At 43.7% G+C, this 5,611-nt stretch overlaps 1 pseudogene across 1 annotated transcript; it reads right to left on the reverse strand.

Moving 5' to 3' along the window:
- Window positions 1-564: 564 nt before the first annotated feature.
- Window positions 565-5,223, reverse strand: LOC102918753 (preferentially expressed antigen in melanoma-like protein 1; annotated as a pseudogene). The gene is made up of 2 exons (XR_013048899.1): window positions 4,581-5,223; window positions 565-1,767 (listed from the first exon to the last, which is right to left on the reverse strand). The product of XR_013048899.1 is annotated as a preferentially expressed antigen in melanoma-like protein 1 (transcript).
- Window positions 5,224-5,611: the final 388 nt, after the last annotated feature.

A 5,611-nucleotide genomic window follows, 5' to 3' on the forward strand; every position in this document is an offset into this window, starting at 1 on the left:
TACTCCAAAGAAATGTGACTGAAAAATAAAATTTGGGGGGTTGGAGGTGGCTTAGGGGTTAAGAGCCATTGCTGTTCTTCTAGAGAACCCCAACCCATTCCTAGTATCCTCAGACTCCTCACAGTATAACTATAACTCCAGCTACAAGCCATACCCTTTTTCTGGCCTCTTTTAGAACCTGCATTCATGTCCCACAAATTTTATATATAATTAGGTAGAGTCTCACTTTATAGCAATGACTGGCCAGTAATTCAAAGAGCCATATGTAGGCATTTACCACCACACCCAGCATAAAAACAAACAAACAAAAAAAACTGAAAATTTTTAAGGGACTAGAGAAATGACTCAGTGGTTAAGAGCATTTTCTGCCTCTGCAGAGCACATGGGCATTGTTCCCAGTACCCACATGGTATACATGTAACTCCAGTTCCATGGGATCTGATCCCCTCTTCCAGCCTCCATAAGCACCAGGCATATTCAGGAAACACACACACACACAGATGCACGCACGCACGCACGCATGCACGCAAGTAAGACACACATACTATAAAATAAGTCCTCACAAAAATTGTTAAAATTTGTATTTTGTAGGGCCCCAAAAATATAACCCTATGGAACTGTGGCTTAAACCTCAATTCCTTTTCCTCATGTGTCAAACTCTTCAGTGTGCCTATGGGTCCCTCATAACCCTGAGCATCCTGGATTACATCTGCAACACACTAGAGATTACCACCATCTCTAGATGACAACCTTGGATGCATGGATCTGCCATAACTAGCCACACATTTGAGATGTGACAGTCTCAGAAAGCATGAGAGAGAATGTTAGAGTAACTCTACTTCATTTTATGGGGATGTTCACAGGACTTTTTAGATTTAAAACTGTAAACCATGCTAATCATCAAGATAGGAAGACACACATTTCAAAATTCCAAACATGACTTTATAATCTCCATGCTGGGGTAACATCCTTATATATCCAACCTGCCAGAATCTACTCCCATGACACCTGTCAACATGCCCAAGTCAAATTTTTCCCTCCTCTTGAAAAATTCCCTCCAGCATCATCTAACTTTTCCCTCCCACCCAGGAGCATCAGTCTAAAACCATGTGTTGTGTGTCCTCTAACCAGACATGTGTGCCTTGTTTTTCATCTCCCAGCTTCCACAGGAAGGTTGATATTTACACACAACTAGTAATAACACCGACACTCACACAATGGGGTTTTGTTGTAGATCTATCGATTGTCACAATCTCAGCAGCGTTTAGTACCAAAGACAACCTTCCCTGACTCCCTAATGGCTTTCAGAATATCCATAAGCTCATCACAATGTTCTCTTGTGAGTTGCATGTGGAGAGTACCACTGTTGTCATAGCTCTCCTGAGGAACAGGGTACAGCTCCACTCCATCCTTAGCTTTTTCAACCTGGCAGTATGGTGTAGTAGGTCCCGCAGGGCATGCAAGGAGATTTGGTTCCCATAGAAGCTGAACTTGGTGAGCTGAAGACAGCTGCTCAGTGCAGGTAAGATGTCATGGAGATATTGATCCTCAATTTGACAGTCCTCTAAGTCCAGGGTCACCAGGGTGGCTCCAGCTTTTACTAATAGAACTTGGAGGGGTTCAGGACTTAGATCCGTCAATCTGACATTTTGCAAGTTCAGTTGTTGCAATTGACTGACACATGGGAACTCAGAAAGACTGTCCCATTCTGATGCTGAGAGTGTACAGTGAGTCACATCCAGGTCATCCAAGGGGGTCTTCAAGGACCTAATTAGGAAAACAGACAGTTCTTAGAAATGATGGCTAATATAGAAGATGACCAGTAATAACACAGAAGAGGACAGTGTGGGTCAAAATATTTCTAATTGTATGGCAGATCAGTGCCCATGATGCTGCATGACTGTCTACACACTAAAATCTGTACTGAGGCCTGGCACCATCCTTAACTACACATCCTCCCCTCACTATCAAGCAAGACCCAAATGCTGGCTAGACTAACAGGGCACATACAGCAAAGACCAAGGAGGACCAACCCAGGCAAGATCTGGGAACAATCCAATGTCACCACCCCTCAAGCACATCTTCTCCGTTCCTTTCTCTGTGCTTACCTGTGCACCCTTCCTTCAATTAACTTCAGTGCCACACTTTTCCCAACTACCCATCACCTACACAGGCTTAAAACCATCAAAACTGGGTATGGTAACTGGGCATAGTGGTGTCCATCTTTAATCCTAGCACTTGGGAGGCAGAGACAAGTGGATTTCCTCGAGTAGGAGGCCAGCCTGGTATACATTCCAAGACAGCCAGAGTTACATAGCTAGGTCCTGCCTTGGTAGGAAGCAGGGTAGCAAGCTGAGTATTGGGGTACACACCTATAATATTGATACCTGGAAGCTGAGGCTATACAACCAACGAGTTCAAGGTCAATCTAGGCAACATAGTAAGACGCAATCTTTTAAAAAAAAGAAGTAATCTTAAAAACAGACCATTCCTGATGGGTGGTGGTAGCACATGCCTTTAATCCTAGCACTTGGGAGGCAGAGTTCAAGGCCACCCTGGTTTACAGAACAAAGTCTACTATGGGATGTATTTCTATTCCCGTTGGTTAATAAATAAGCTGCTTTGACCTATGGCAAGGCAGCTGAGAGGCAGGCAGAAAATCCAAGCAGAGATACAGGAAAGAGAAAGGTGGGATGAGAGAGATGCAAGCCGGCCATGGAAGGAGCAACAAGAATTCAGCAGACCAGTAACGGCACAGCCATGAGCAACGTGGCAAAACAGATTAACAGGACTAGGTTAAGTTATAAGAACTAGCTAACAGAAAGCCTGAGGCATAGACCATACAGTTTCTAATTAATAAGTCTCTGTATATTTACTTGGGACTGAGTGGCTGTGGGACCAGGTGGGACACAGGAAAACTTCTGACTACACAAGTCCCAGGACAGCCAAGGATACAGAGAAACTCTTTCAGAAAACAAACAAACAAACAAAACCAGTCCATTCAGAGTGAGAGTCCTTAGCAGATGAAAGCACCTGTCACCAAGGCTGACAATCTGATTTGGATCCTTGGGATCCAACATGGTTAAAGGAGGAAACTGATGCAAGTTATCCTCTGACCTCCACAAGTATGCCGTGGATCTCCCTCCCCACCCCACTGAAACACATAACACAAATAAATTAAAATAGAAGGAAGGTGGCTCATGCCTTTAATCCCAGCCTCTCTGGAGGCAGGGACAAGCTGAAGTCCATGAGTTCAAGGCCAACCTGGTTTTCAGAGCAAGTTCAGAGACAGGTGGGGCTATACAGAGAAACACTGTGTCAAAAAAAAAGAAAGTGGGGTTAGAGATACTGCTCAGTAGTTAAGAACGTTTGTTGTTCTTATAAAGGATATGGATTCTGTTCCCAACATGGTGGCTCAAAATCCCATGAAACAGTACCCAGGGAGCAAACTGATGCCCTCTTCTGATCTCCACAGGCACATAACACATGGTATGCAAACATTGGCTCCGGCCCACAAACATATACATATGAAACTTCAGGAGATCTATAGGGCAAAATTTCCTTATTTCTTCAAAGAAGGCAAACTGCTAATTTCTGCTCAAATATTCAGATGTTACCATCACTTCTAAATCTGTACTTTTCAGACGCACAAGTTACTTGATTGTCATTACTTCACTATTTGACTTAATTGTATAATTATATAAATAATTAAGAAAAGGAAAATATTTAGGCCAGATAACTTGCCTGGAATCAAGTCAGGCAATATGAACTTACTTCAGCTTGGCTCCAAGGGAAATGTCTGGTAAGCACTATTTTAAGTTTTCATCCATTTCTATAGTTTAACTTAAAGTAAAAAGTATCTTTTCAGTTAAGAAAAAGAAAAACCCCAGCCTTTCCTTAATGGGAAATAGTAGGCAGCCTGCTCTGTCCATATACATGGGGGCTGAATAGAGCACAGATTGGGAACTAATGCAGGTGTGACATGCTTTCATCAATGCCCTCCTGTATCTTCAGCTTTCTTGAACACACTGGCTAAGGAAGAAACTAGAATCCACTCACTAGATCTCATTGCTTCATAACTGGCTAAACAACATGGGTGCCTTTCCAGACCATCAACCCCAGCTTAACCTTGATCCTTTGAACCACTGGTTATGTGAGAGCTCTCTCCAGGCCAGAGCAGACAGGAAACAATGCCTTGACATTTCTTTTCTTTCTTTCTTTCTTTCTTTCTTTCTTTCTTTCTTTCTTTCTTTCTTTCTTTCTTTCTTTCTTTCTTTCTTTTTTTTTTTAAGATTTATTTATTATTTATACAGTGTTCTGTCTACACGTATCTCTGCAGGCCAGAAGAGGGCACCAGATCTCATTACAGATGGTTGTGAGCCACCATGTCATTGCTGGGAATTGAACTGAAGATCTTTGGAAGAGCAAGCAGTGTTCTTAACCTCTGAGCCACCTCTCAAGCCTGCCTTGACATTTCTAATGCCTCAGCACTGTCAATCCACTAGTGGGCACAGGGAGCAGGTGCCCACTAATATAAAGGTACAGGACTTTGTTCTGCTCTGCAGAGCATCTGTCTTTACCCAAGTAGCTGGTGCAGGTGACCCTCAAGGAAGGGAACAGTTTCCAGATGCAGCTTCTGGAGACACTCCAGCTTGAGGAACTGGGAGGTGAACTGGGTAATGATATAGCTCTTCTCCTCTGGGGAAATAAAGTTATCTCCTTGGATGTAGGTGAGAGAGAGCTTGCACAGGTTCCTCATGCAGCTCAGGTAAGAAGCCAAGTTAAGCAAGAAAACTGGATTGCAGAAAGCATCATGCAGGCCCAGTGTTTTTACATATTCCAGGTTCACCACTTCTGAGAGCTTCTTGTGTTTAAAACGGGATGCTGACCAATCTGAAGCTCATTACAGTACAGCTGTAACAGGCCTTTCCTCTTATCACTCCACTCATGGAGGTACCCTAAGAACTGGGTAAGGGGGCCTTCCATGAAAAACAAGTCCACCACCACCTTCAAGGGTTTCTTCACTCCCGCCTTCAAATGGCCTGCCAGTGCTTGAGTATCACTTGAGGTCTGTGGTAACCAGTTATCCATGGACCAAAGCTGGATATCCAAGTAGTTCTGACCCACAGACCGTAGATCCAGCACTTCCAGTTTGTCCTGCCTGTGGGGAAAACAGAAAAGAGCCTCGGCAGCTAGGCCAGGACACAATATCTTGCCTGTGTTTTATTCCAGCCCTGAAGTTGGCCTTCCATTCTGTCAGACAGACAGACAGACACAGAAATGTGTTGCTATAGCCCTGGCTTGCCTAGAACTCACTATGTAGACCAGGCTGGTCTGGAACTCACAGAAATCAGCCTGCCTCTCCCTCCTGAGTGCTGAGATTAAAGGTATAGGCCATCATGTGCTACTCAGTAACAGTGTTTTTAATTACCATGCAGTCCTTCTAACATTAATTTATGCCATTTGCGTTGGCCTATCAGACGATGGTGTTCAAATGGCACAACTTGTCAATTTTTCTCAAACTCACTGAAGAAGGAGCTGTTCTGCTTTTGGGGTGAGGAGTGATTTAAGGGAGGCCACATGTCAAAGCTCAGTTCCATTCCGTTCTCAT

This window comes from Peromyscus maniculatus, chromosome 2, assembly GCF_049852395.1.
Source record: "Peromyscus maniculatus bairdii isolate BWxNUB_F1_BW_parent chromosome 2, HU_Pman_BW_mat_3.1, whole genome shotgun sequence".
Classification (NCBI taxonomy): domain Eukaryota; kingdom Metazoa; phylum Chordata; class Mammalia; order Rodentia; family Cricetidae; genus Peromyscus; species Peromyscus maniculatus.